The following is a 13,945-nucleotide window of genomic DNA, read 5'->3' on the forward strand; positions in this document are numbered from 1 at the left end:
GCTCCAATTCAGTAAAATGCAATGTCCTAAGAATGAATTGGAGCGTAAAGAAATGGAAAGAATTCCCTATGCATCGGTGGTTGGGAGTTTGAACTATGTTCAAACATGTAGTCGACCCGCTATCAACTTTCCTGTTGGAATGTAGGGTCGATATCAAAGTAATCCCGGAATGGACCACTGGAAACCTGCAAAGAAGGTTCTCAGGTACTTGCAAGGCACCAAAGAGAGCATGCTTACATATAGGAGATCTGATCAGCTGGAAGTCATTGATATTCAGATTCAGACTATGCCGGATGCGTTGATAGCAGAAAATCGATGTTTGGCTACTTGTTCCTATTAGTTGGGGGAGAAATATCATGGAAGAGTGGAAAGCAGTCTGTCATTGCTACTTCCACCATGGAGGCTGAATTTAGGCATGCTTTGAGGCCACAATTCATGCATTATGGCTGCGGAACTTTATCTCAGGGCTTTGGATTGTCGACACTATATAGCCAAGCCGCTGAGAATTTACTGCGATAATTCTGCAGCTGTCTTCTTTTCAAAGAACGACAAGTACTCGAAGGGTGCTAAACACATGGAGTTAAAGTACTTGTCTGTTAAAGAAGAAGTTCAGAAACGGAGAGTGTCATTCAAGCACATAAGGACGGACATGATGATAGTGGATCCGTTAACTAAAGGTTTACCCCCCAAGGCGTTCAATGGCCATGTAGAACGTATGGGTATTATAGATAAGGCTTTGCTATTTTAGTTATGGGATGCTCATTATGTATTTGACACTGAGAATTCACATAAAGTTATGTTTCTGATTTATTTATTATGTTATCATTAAAGTATGTGTATACACTTATGGTTTGTAGATGACATATGGTTGGTTTGAGAAATAAAAGTTCTTCTCATATAAGGATTGATATATAATTAGAACTGATTTGTGATACATGGAAGGGACTATGTCGTTTAATGGCATACAACCGCCATGATTCGATCAATCCAAATTTTAGTAAAGATCAAGTGAACTTGATATAAAAGTGCACATTAAAGTTATTAAACCCTTAAGTCGATACAAAGTCAAGTGGGAAAATAGTGATGTTCGTTTGGTTCCCGCAGGTTCCTGCGGCTGCGGCTGAGGCTGCGGCTACGGCTGAGTTTGCGGCTGCGGCTGAGGCTGCGGCTGCGGCTGAGTTTGCGGCTGCGGCTGCGTCTGTATCGTTTGTGATACGCCCTAAATTAGGGAAGGATCACTCAATCGGACTAAAGGGATATGAACTCGCCAAAAGGGAGAACTGATGGATTGAACGGTGACACAATGGGTTGCGGATGGCCCAATGATACTACCAGACTTTAGTGGTGCTTTATATGACTCACAAGTCCACCAAAAGAAGGATTTCTATACGTTGCCTGATATGACGCACATGTCCAACGAAATAGAGATTTGTTTACTCGGAGATAACCTCAACAAGAAACGAAAAGTGTTCTACAAAGAACAAAGAGATAAACTAAAATAAAAGAGAAAATTGAATTCTTTATTTCGTGGCTCATAGGCCCTATTTATAGGATTACAAGTTGTAGAAATCCAAAGAAGAATGTGCTAAAAACAAGACAATGAAAATATAAACAAAGACTTGACTAAATAAAGTCTTTCACTGAAACTTAGACTGCCTCTTGATATAACCACAACCATGACTTTGAAAAGTGAAGAATATGCTCCTGATATGGGCCAAGACATGTCTCTTTAAGGCCTGGTCGAAATCCATCTTTTTTCCTTAGCTAATTTTTATCGGTTTCTCCAATTGGCCCAAACAAGTCTGTTTTTGATTTTTTTTTTTGTAAACCATCAAGCCCAAGACTTTCTTGGACATTTAGAACATGAATAATCACCTTTAGCATGATTGAATTGGTCGTTGGTTCATCAGAAAGAAGGTTAGCCATTTCCAGTTTCTCAGGTGGTCTGAATTCGCGAGAATTGAAGATCACCTGATTTGTAAATGGCATAACGGTCACATATGAACTCCGTTTGATCTGATTCTTCTTTGAGGAGCTCCATAATTGAGTTGAGAACATTATACATGTGATTTCATGCGTAGAAGCCTCGTGGTTTGGAAGATTTGAGTCAAGCAATAAACATATATCTTTACTGCTTCTCATGATCAAGCCATGTATGTCTGTTTTGCCCGGTGCGCTACCCAAGGGAACATCATTCCCTCCCTCTTTAAAAGGATTTGACCTCAAATCTATTTTACCTGTATCAAAAGGAAATGAATCAGGTAAAAAGAATCTAAAGAACATGTAAAATATAGTGAAGGAAAATTTTGGAAAGAAACCTCCTTGGAGTTTTAAAGTTGTTTTCCTAAGTACTTTCATCTCCAAATCTCTAACTTATAAGCACGATCTCTGCTTCTGTTTCTGACACCTCTTGGAGACTGATCCTGTTTATCATGGACACTCAAAACAAACATTAAAATACTAGGATCATATGTGCAAGACAAGTACTTGTTTAGATCAGAAACCAAAGTTTCTTTCCCTAGAACATGTAGCACACGTTTCAGATCATCATGAAGCCTATCAAAGTAAGTGTTGTACACCAGAATGGTGTGAGGGCACGTGATAGCACAATTACTAAAGAACAAATTCAAAACATGCGCAAGTTTCTCAGATTTAGAACACAAGAGATCATTTTCAAACCGAGAATTACTTATCCAAGGATCAGCACTTTTATCAAAGAAGGTGTTGTAAATCAGAATGCTTTCAAGGCATGAAATATCATAGGACATTTTCAAAACGTGCCTAACATGATCAAAATTAGAATACAAAAGTTCAAGATCATATTTCAAAACAGAATCACAACAAAAATCAGTTTTACCTCTAAGTGATTTTTGTTCCAGCAAAGTCTTAACTATAAATTCGTCCAAGGCACAAGTGGATGCAAACAAGTTACCATTGATCAGTGCATATCTATAACAACTCAGATTAAAGCTATTTTCTTTGAAGACAAATGAATCAAATGAATTTCTAGCACAAAAATCAGGCTGTTGCAAATCAAGCTCAAGAGACTCTTCAAAATGATCAAAACCTTTGCTATGTTTCAAGAACTGATTTAAACTCAAAACAAATCCAGAATTGATGCCATTGTCATGTTGAAAAATTTTTTGATCAAAAAGTTCATCAGGTTCAAACACTTTAAAAGAATTAAACATGTTTTCAAAAACAGAATCTGAAACACGAATATCTTTAACCTTGTCAAAACTAAAACATTTCACATTTTGAGAACTGATCTTAACACACGTTTCAGAGAGAAAATTAACCAAATCAATTTTCTCACAGTGCTCTTGAATGTATGTGGTCAAAGGCGTTGGAGTTGTGCCTGGATCAAAGCAAAGATGATTCTCCATGTTGATGGATGTCATGCTTGGTGTTTTCTCATCAAAGGTAGGACCAAGTTCGTCTTTCTCATCAAAGATGGGACCTAGGCCATCGTCCAACGGTCTCCTAGTATCAAGAAGCGGTCCTTGATGTGGGTAGTCGAATGGTTTTTCGTCAAAATCCTGTCAAAATAGAACAAGACTACTCGGATGCTCCTGTTGCAAAAAATGTTAGTTCTGCAATAGTCTGTTCTTTATCAAACATAAAATCAGGTTCTAGAAAAGGAAGATCACAATTATCCTCACAAATCATCAAACTTTCAATAAGCTCTTCATCTTATTCATCAAAAATTGGTAAAGAATCCGAAAAATCTTTTAGATCTTCAAGGTTGTTTTCAGATTTACCTTTGGGTTTTTCATTGATGAATAAGGATGGCTTAGCTACATGTGCACGTGTGGTTGTGCTCTTCTTTTGGATCTTACTAACGTCCTTGATGGCTTTCACCACACCCTCCACAAGGTTGTCACAAAACTCCTGGAGTTCAAACTAACTGAAAAGCGTTCTTTGGTCAGCTTCAAACATCTTAACCTGAAAATTCTTAGCACAAAAGGTTAAGAGATAAAAAAAAATCCTCACACTCTCAAGTGTTTATCCTCATCCACACAAGTGTTTTTCTCGGATTTTGGTGGCCACACAAGAGTTTCCTCTCAAAGTTCTAAGAGAACAAATCAAGTAACCCAATGGAATCTCCAAGCAACACGGGATGAACACAAGGTAGAAAGATAAGAGAACTGATTTGTGAAATCCGTATTAACCACTCCAAGGCTGGATTTCTCCTCAGCCAGCATGATTTCTCTTCCACCACCTAGCCAACAAATCAAATTTTTTTTTTTTTTTTTTTTTTTTGGTAGATCTTTTTTTTTATAGAAGAATGGCGATAGGTAAGGTAGTGGCCAGAATTTAAGATAGACAGAAGAAGAAGTGTTTAGAAAATGAAAGATGAGAAGATGGATAGATAGTACTGGTTGAGTCGCTTTGATACCACTTTATACGCCCTAAATTAGGAAAGGATCACTCAATCGGACTAAAGGGATATGAACTCGCCAAAAGGGAGAACTTATGGATTGAACGGTGACACAATGGGTTGCGGATGGCCCAATGATACTACCAGACTTCAGTTGGTGCTTGATATGACTCACAAGTCCACCAAAAGAAGAATTTCTATACATTGCCTGATATGACGCACGGGTCCAACGAAATAGAGATTTGTTTACTCGGAGATAACCTCACCAAGAAACGAAAAGTGTTCTAAAAAGAACAAAGAGATAAACTCAAATAAAAGGGAAAAATGAATGCTTTATTTTGTGGCTCATAGGCCCTATTTAGAGGATTACAAGTTGTATAAATCCAAAGAAGAATGTGCTAAAAACAAGGCATTGAAAATATAAACAAAGACTTGACTAAATAAAGTCTTTGACTGAAACTTAGACTGCCTCTTGATATAGCCACGAACAGGACTTTGAAAAGTGAAGAATATGCTCCTGATATGGGCCAAGACATGTCTCTTTAAAGCCTGGTCGAAATCCATCTTTTTTCCTTAGCCAATTTTTATCGGTTTCTCCAATTGGCCCAAACAAGTCTGTTTTTGATTCTTTTTTTTGTAAACCATCAAGCCCAAGACTTTCTTGAACATTTAGAACATGAATAATCACCTTTGGCATGATTGAATTGGTCGTTGGTTCATCAGAAAGAAGGTTAGCCATTTCCAGCTTCTCGGGTGGTTTTGATATTTGGAGTTTTCAAGGCTCCTAAGACAAATGTTATAGTATAAATGATTGTCGAACCAATTCTAAGGGATTTCAAGCACTGAGAATGCAAGTACTTACTTAATCTAAGTGCAACCGATGATTTTAAAGGTTTTCTAAACTAATGATTATTACTAATGCAGTTTCAGAATAATAAAAACGGTAAATGAGTTGACTTTCTTAACTAAGGAAATGAGAACTCATGGGCATAGGAATTAGACCTTGGGTGATCAAGTTGCGAACTAAGGATGACAAACGTACAATCAAACTATCAATCTTAAGCTTAGACACGATTCTAAACAAGCTCTATGTCTAGATGAATGTTCATTTACTAACACATTTCAAACAACAAATGTCTTCGGTTGAATAATATGGAAGCAATCTTTACTAACAGGTCTAAGGGTATCTTAGCACTTCTAACAACAAATGTATTTGGCAAAATATGCTAAAAGCTTAGAAGAGTTGTTTCAGGCATTTCATCGAACACCTTTTGGGTGGGAAATGCCTAAAGATCAACTTTTGAGAAGCTAACTCAGAAGATGCATTACGATTACTCTACTAGGAAGGTTTTGGAATGATCTACTCTAAAACATCATAGCTCTAACCTAATCACCCTTAATCTTCCTAACCCATGAATTCAAATGGTGATTACTCACTACTCTTCATGATTCCTCTTAAACCCATTTTGGATTTCAGATTAATCATACAGAGGAATACAACAACGAATTGGAAAACACAGAATTACAATAACTAGATGAACAAAGATGATTCAAGAGATGAACTTTCCAAAGGTTTTTTCTTAGAACAAAGATAATATGTCTGGTGGTTGCCAAAAGTACTTAAAACATAGGTTTTCAGAAGTAAAAACGTGCATAATGAAATGACCAAAAGGCCCTTGAGTAGAAATGAATTCGAGCAAACAGAAGGCGCACAGCGACCTCCAGTAGTCGCTCCAGGAGGTCGCTCCAGGCTTCGGGAGCGACCTGGAGGGGTCGCTGCGAGACGTCGCTCTGGGTCGCTCTTCGCGAGCGACCTCGCTGTGTCGCTCCGGTCACGTCGCTCCAGGTCGCTCTTCGCGAGCGACCTCGCTGTGGCACTCCGGTCACGTCACTCCGGGTGATGGAGACGCGAGCGACATCGGGGTGTCGCTCTGCCTAAGTCGCTCAGAAAGGGTGTCACAGCGGCTTCACGGTGTCGCTCCGGTGAGGTTGCTCCCATGCACTGCTCGTCCAATAGAGCTTTGTACTTCTCTAGCAGCTGCCTCTTGAATCTACTAGGGAATGGTAGTTTGGGTTCATGGGGAGGAGGAACAAAAGAATTCTCACTTGCTGGAGCAACAACTTCACCATCTTTCACTGTTTTCTTCTCTTCCCCAACCTTTCCTTTACCTTTCGCTTCCACAATCTTCTCCGATATTTCATCATTGATTTTCTCATCAACAATCACCACTTCATCATCTATGTTGATGGCAACCCCCTCACCTTGTTTCTTAGCATCCTTGGTGAGAGCTTTCTGAGGTAACTCCTTACCACTCCTGAGGGTGATAGCTTTCATCCTTGTCATTTTTAATCACAGTTATACCACCTTTTTTTGGCACAACATGCACATGAGATACCCATTTAGAATCTGAGATAGAGTAGATAACACCAGCATCTAAGAGTTTAAGAATCTCTTTCTTTACAACATCCTTCAGGTTAGGATTTAACCTTCTTTGATGCTCGATAGAAGTCATTGATTCATTCTCAAGATGTATCCTATGACACTGTGTAAGGATCCCCTCAATTTCCTCATTAGCAACCACTCTCCTATAAAGTTGATCTTTGTAGAGAATGTAGAGGTAGGGCTCATCCCAGAAAGTATCTCTTCACATCCTTGTAAAACTTCTTCTTGGCATAACCCACAAGATTCAAAGGCTCTTTTCCTGTAGCTAGGTAATTCACCAAATCAGCATACCAAGGTTCTTTCTCTTCTGTTGCCTTGACTTCTTCAAGCTTCCTTCCAGTCTCACAAACTGCTATCACTGCTCCAATAGCCATGATCTGTTCCTCAGGGAGTCCTTCATCAATGGGAATGCCACACTCCACTCTCAGTCTGGACAAGTGATCAGCTACACCATTTTCAACTCCTGGCTTGTCCTTGATCTCTAAATCAAACTCTTGCAGCAAAAGAATCCATCTCAAGAGCCTGGGCTTTGCATCCTTCTTCGCCAAAAAGGTGTCTCAACGCAGCATGATCTGTGTAGACATTGAATTTAGATCCCACCAAGTAGCTCTTGAACTTCTCAAAGGCAAAAACAATGGCTAGCATCTACTTCTCTGTTGTGGCATATCTCATCTGAGCATCATTCAGGGTTTGGCTCGCGTAGTAGATCACATGGGTCTTGCCATCTTTCTTCTGCCTCAAAACAGCTCCCACAACATAATCACTAACATCACACATGATCTCAAAGGGGAGATCCCAATTAGGTTGTTGGACAATTGGAGCACTGATGAGTTCACCTTTCAGCTTCTTAAAGGCTTCTAGACACTCCACATCAAAGCTGAAGGTGGCTTCTTTGCACAGCAGCCTGGTCAATGGTCTAGTGATCATGGAGAAGTATTTTATAAATCTCATGTAAAACCCAGCATGACCAAGAAAACTTCGGATGTCTTTCACTGTCTTTGGTGGGGGCAAACCAACCATAACATCGATTTTGGCCTTATCCACCTCAATCCTCTTCTTTGAAATCTTGTGCCCCAGCACAATCCCTTCTTTGACCATGAAGTGACACTTCTCCCAGTTCAGCACAAGGTTGGTGTCTTCACATCTCTGTAGGACCCTGCACAAATTTGACAAACAAGCAGAAAACAAAGATCCATAGACAGAGAAATCATCCATGAACACCTCCACAACATCCTCAATCAGATCAAAAAAGATCGACATCATGCACCTTTGAAAGGTGGCTGGAGCATTACATAGACCAAATGGCATTCTTCGATATGCGAAGGTACCATAAGGACATGTGAATGTTGTTTTCTCCTGATCATTGGGATGTATGGGGATCTGGAAGAATCCTGAATATCCATCAAGAAAACAATAGAATGGATGATTTACAAGTCTCTCAAGCATCTGATCAATAAATGGAAGTGGAAAATGATCCTTTCTAGATGCAGAGTTCAGTTTACGGTAATCAATACACATCCTATGCCCAGTGACTGTTCTTGTTGGTATCAATTCATCCTTGTCATTTTTAATCACAGTTATACCACCTTTTTTGGCACAACATGCACAAGAGATACCCATTTAGAATCTGAGATAGGGTAGATAACACCAGCATCTAAGAGTTTAAGAATCTCTTTCTTTACAACATCCTTCAGGTTAGGATTTAACCTTCTTTGATGCTCGATAGAAGTCATTGATTCATTATCAAGATGTATCCTATGCATACACAAAGAGGGTGATATTCCCTTGATGTCATCAAGTGAGTAACCTATTGCTTTTCTAAATCTTTTAAGTGTTTTCAAAAGTTCAGATAGCTCAGTTTCAGTAAGTTCACTACTCACAATGACTGGATAAGTTCCATTAGGACCAAGAAATGCATACCTTACACCATTGGGGAGAGGTTTAAGCTCCACCTTAGGCGCCTTAAGCTCGCTCCAGTCGTTTTGCTGGGTATCCCCTTGTTGAATGACCGAGGCTTCCTGATGGACAATTTGAGGCAGCTACTCATACTGATCCTTACTACCAAATCCTACGTGTGAATCCAACATCATCCCATAGGCAGCACTCTCCAGGTTCTGAATCACTTCAGCTGGCCTCTCTATCGTCAAAGCATGTTGTAGAGGGTCTTCTATTGACAATTCTTCAAGGAGCTCATCAGCAAAGGCATCCATCTCTTCAATGTAGAAAACTTGCCCTTGAACTGTTGGTTTCTTCATTGCCTCCTTGATGTCAAAGTGAAGAACATGCCCTTTACCCAAGTGGAGATCAATTTTGCCCTCTTTCACATTAACAATTGCTCCTGCTGTAGCTAAGAAAGGCCTTCCAAGGATTAAAGGATCTGCAGCTTCCTCATCCATTTCAAGCACCACAAAGTCTGTAGGGATCTCATATTTTCCAACCATAATGGGGAGGTCCTCCAAGATACCCACCGGGTACTTCACTGAACGATCAGCCAATACCAGAGACAGTCTACACTTCTTGTACTGAGTGAAACCAAGCTTCTTAGCAACAGATAAAGGCATCAAGCTGACACTAGCTCCCAAATCGCAGAGACATCTGTCAAATACCATAGGTCCAAGAGCACAAGGTAATGTGAAGCATCCTGGATCTTCTAGCTTCTTTGGAACAACAAGCCTCTGGATGATGGCACTGCACTCATGAGTGAGAATCATCATGCCCTCCATCTCCTTCTTCTTTGCAACTACAACATCTTTCAGGAACTTGCTATATTGAGGAATTAGCATGAAAGCATCAATGATGGGCATTGTGACTTGAACTTCACTCATTTGCTTCTCAAATAGAGCTTTGTACTTCTCTAACAGCTGCCTCTTGAATCTACCAGGGAACGGTAGTTTGGGTTCATGGGGAGGAGGAACAAAAATATTCTCACTTGCTGGAGCAACAACTTCACCATCTTTCACTGTTTTCTTCTCTTCCCCAACCTTTCCTTTACCTTTCCCTTCCACAATCTTCTCCGAGATTTCATCATTGATTTTCTCATCAACAATTACCACTTCAACATCTATGTTGATGGCAACCCCCTCACCTTGTTTCTCAGCATCCTTGGTCAGAGCTTTCTGAGGTAACTCCTTACCACTCCTGAGGGTGATAGCTTTCATGGTCTCCTTGGGGTTTTGCTCAGATTTTCCAGGTAAAGAACCTTGTTGGCGATTTTGTTGAGTGTTCATGGCAGCAAAATGGTTCTCCAAGGTTCTGAACTTGTTGTTGAGCTCATTGTAGCTTCCATCAATCTTTGCGTGAAGGTTTTTCAACTCATAGCCAACATGCTTCTCACTTCTTGTCTGAGACTCTAAGATTTGTTTTAGTAGGGCATCAGTGCTGCTGAATGGAGGAGAAGAGGTAGAAGTAGTAGGTTGTTGTTGGGCAGGTTGTTGTCCTTTGTTGTTGAAACCGGGAGGAGGGTTTTGTTGAGGCTGATAGCTGCCTTGCTGGTTGTTCCGAGGTTGATAACCACTCTGTTGGTTGTTGGGGTAAGATCTCTGTTGGTAGTTGTTGTACTGAAAGTTTGGCTCTTTCTTGTACCAGCTACCATTGTTGTTGATGAAGCACAGCTCTTCTTGCCCTTCCAAACCATCAACTTCCTGGACAACAGGTGTGGCTTCTTTGTTTGGGTTACCAACAAAGTGCAGCTGCTCCTGGGTGGCCTTATCAGCAATGAGAATATCAATCTTATCCTGGAGAGCCTTTAACTTCCTCCTCGTCTGCTTGTCATCTGTTCGACTGCCTCTGTCGTGGTCTCCACTGTAGACTGCATCACTCTTTACCATGTTGTCAACTAGCTCTTCTGCATCTTCCTCAGTTCTCCCCAAGAAGAATCCATTGCTAGTTGTATATATCTAGTCTGGCCCTGTACTTAGGAAGAGCACCACGGTAGAATGTGCTCAGCAAGCTCTCCTTAGAGAAACCATGGTGTGGGCATTGAGCTTGGTAGCCCTTGAATCTCTCTCAGGCTTCACTGAAGCTTCCAAGCCTTTCTGTTGAAAACTGGAAATCTCATTTCTCAGCTTAGCAGTTCTTGAAGTAGAGAAGAACTTCTCCAAGAAAGCTTTCTTGCAGTCATCCCAAGTGGTGATTGAGTCACTTGGTAGAGACTTCTCCCACTGTCGTGCCTTATCCCCCAGAGAGAAACGGAATAACTTCAGCTTTAAGGCATCCTCAGACACACCATTGGTTTTTGACAACCCATAGTAGCTGTCGAACCTGTCCAAGTGATCAAATGGGTCCTCTAGAGCCAAGCCATGATACTTGTTGTTCTCGATCACGTTGAGGAGTCCTGATTTGATCTCAAAGTTGTTGGCTGCTACAGCTGGTGCTCGGATTCCCAATCTATGACCATGAATGTTGGGGCAGTCATAAGTGCCAGTGGGTCGAGCTGCTCGCTGTTGGTTTTGTGGAACGTTGTTGGCATCATTTTGAGGTATGTCTCCCATATCTGTATCCAATCTCTGCAAGTGATACTGTTGCTCTTCTTCTCTTCTCTTTCTAGCACTCTCTCTCTCTCTAAAGCTCTGATGTCTGCGGCTCTTGGAACTAGGTTTGATGGACCCCTGCTCCTCAAGTTCATACACCTGTAAATTAAAGGGAGGTGAAGAAGGAGAATCAGTAAGTAAAGAAAATAAAAATGACTTAGTCTCAAGCAAATGACTAAATCTCAATGTTCAAATCTACTTAGAATTTGGCAACGGCGCCAATTTGATATTAGGAGTTTTCAAGGCTCCTAAGACAAATGTTGTAGTATAAATGATTGTCGAACCAATTCTAAGGGATTTCAAGCACTGAGAATGCAAGTACTTACTTAATCTAAGTGCAACCGATGATTTTAAAGGTTTTCTAAACTAATAATTATTACTAATGCGGTTTCAGAATAATAAAAACGGTAAATGAATTGACTTTCTTAACTAAGGAAATGAGAACTCATGGGCATATGAATTAGACCTTGGGTGATCAAGTTACGAACTAAGGATGGCAAACGAACAATCAAACTATCAACCTTAAGCTTAGACACGATTCTAAACAAACTCTATGTCTAGATGAATGTTCATTTACTAACACATTTCAAACAACAAATGTCTTCGGTTGAATAATATGGAAGCAATCATTACTAACAGGTCTAAGGCTATCTTAGCACTTCTAACAACAAATGTCTTTGGCAAAATATGCTAAAAGCTTAGAAGAGTTGTTTCAGGCATTTCATCGAACACCTTTTGGGTGGGAAATGCCTAAAGATCAACTTTTGAGAAGCTAACTCAGAAGATGCATTATGATTACTCTACTAGCAAGGTTTTGGAATGATCTACTCTAAAACATCCTAGCTCTAACCTAATCACCCTTAATCTTCCTAACCAATGAATTCAAATGGTGATTACTCACTACTCTTCATGATTCCTCTTAAACCCATTTTGGATTTCAGATTAATCATACAGAGGGATACAACAACGAATTGGAAAACACAGAATTGCAATAACTAAATGAACAAAGATGATTCAAGAGATGAATTTCCAAAGGTTTTTTCTTAGAACAAAGATAATCTGTCTGGTGGCTGCCAAAAGTACTTAAAACATATGTTTTCAGAAGTAAAAACGTGCATAATGAAATGACCAAAAGGCCCTTGAGTAGAAATGAATTCGAGCAAACAGAAGGCGCGCAGCGACCTCCAGTAGTCGCTCCGGGAGGTCGCTCCAGGCTTCGGGAGCGACCTGGTGGGGTCACTGCGAGACGTCGCTCTGGGTCGCTCTTCGCGAGCGACCTCGCTGTGTCACTTCGGTCACGTCGCTCCGGGTGATGGAGACGCAAGCGAAATCGGGGTGTCGCTCTGCCCAAGTCGCTCTGAAAGGGTGTCACAGCGACTTCACGGTGTCACTCCGGTGAGGTCGCTCCCATGCACTGCTCGTCCAATGATCACCTTTATCATCTATTTTGAGCTCCAAATGCACTCAAATGTCTCCAAGAACTCCATGTGGTACTCCAATACCTGATAAGGACTCATGTATGAAAAATGCAACCTAAACATGGCTAAATCCTAGTCTATATGATCAAAATGCACATGGGTGAATGGATAAGACAATGGAAATATGCAAGATATCAACTCCCCCAAACTTGTTCTTTTACTTGTCCACAAGTGAACTTTCTAGAACTCATAGGGAGAGAGGTTTGAAGGTGGGAGCTCATAGCCAAAAGAAACACAACTAGCACTCGATTCAACATTTAATCTAACATGAGCACACTCTCTTATTACACTCTAGCTTCTCTAGGTCTATCTCAACTCCTTTTGCCCTTATACTCATCATCAAGCATCCACACATTCAAATCAACCAACTCTCACATTCATTAAGCATAAAACATCAAGTGAATTCTTGCAAATGGTCAATTGGTCCAAATCATTTGGTTGAGTAAGAGAAGGCTTTTATTCAAGTGGGTCAAGAGTTTCAAAATTCATGATCTTTTAAAGTGGTTTACTCTCAAAACGAGTAGCCTTGACATTGCACATAATATATCTAAGAAAGGGACCAACTCATGCATACAATGCTCAATCTCCATTGTTCTACCATTTTCCCAAACATACAAGTTACACAATCACTTCATAATGTCAAACCCAACTCCCATCTCTCACCAAAAGATCCCAAGAACACTTTGCACATAAAACTCTTTTTCTTTGAAATCTATAAAGGATTTTCTTAACTTCTAAACAAATCTTAGCTCTAAACAACTTTGCTAGCCCTTTTTTTTTTTTTTTTTTTTTTGGGGCCAAGACTTTTCACAAATCGAGCTAGAAGTTCCTCTACTTATCCCATAAAGACTAGTCAATTAAACACAAGAGTTCACTCTTTTCCTTCAACTTTCTCATACTCCCAAATCAAACTTCACAACACTCACCCCCATCCTATGGCTAGACAATAATGTGCCTAATCTAGCAAGAATGAAGATCAAGCATTGTCGTTCCCGATACTCTCAACATTATGTGCATGTAAGACTTTCCGAAAAAGGCCTCACTCATCAATCAATGAAGGCTTAAACAGAGGAAGAGATTTTGGGGAGAGGTCTACCACTAGAGGTTGTCAAAA

At 40.3% G+C, this 13,945-nt stretch overlaps 1 non-coding gene across 1 annotated transcript; it reads left to right on the top strand.

The window, feature by feature from the left end:
* The first annotated feature begins 10,785 nt into the window (after positions 1 to 10,785).
* On the top strand, positions 10,786 to 10,891 carry LOC125582612. Its single transcript, XR_007320069.1, has one exon. It is a non-coding gene; the product is annotated as a small nucleolar RNA R71 (small nucleolar RNA).
* The last annotated feature ends 3,054 nt before the right edge of the window (positions 10,892 to 13,945 follow it).

The sequence above is a fragment of the Brassica napus genome, chromosome C2 (assembly GCF_020379485.1).
Source record: "Brassica napus cultivar Da-Ae chromosome C2, Da-Ae, whole genome shotgun sequence".
NCBI lineage: Eukaryota > Viridiplantae > Streptophyta > Magnoliopsida > Brassicales > Brassicaceae > Brassica > Brassica napus.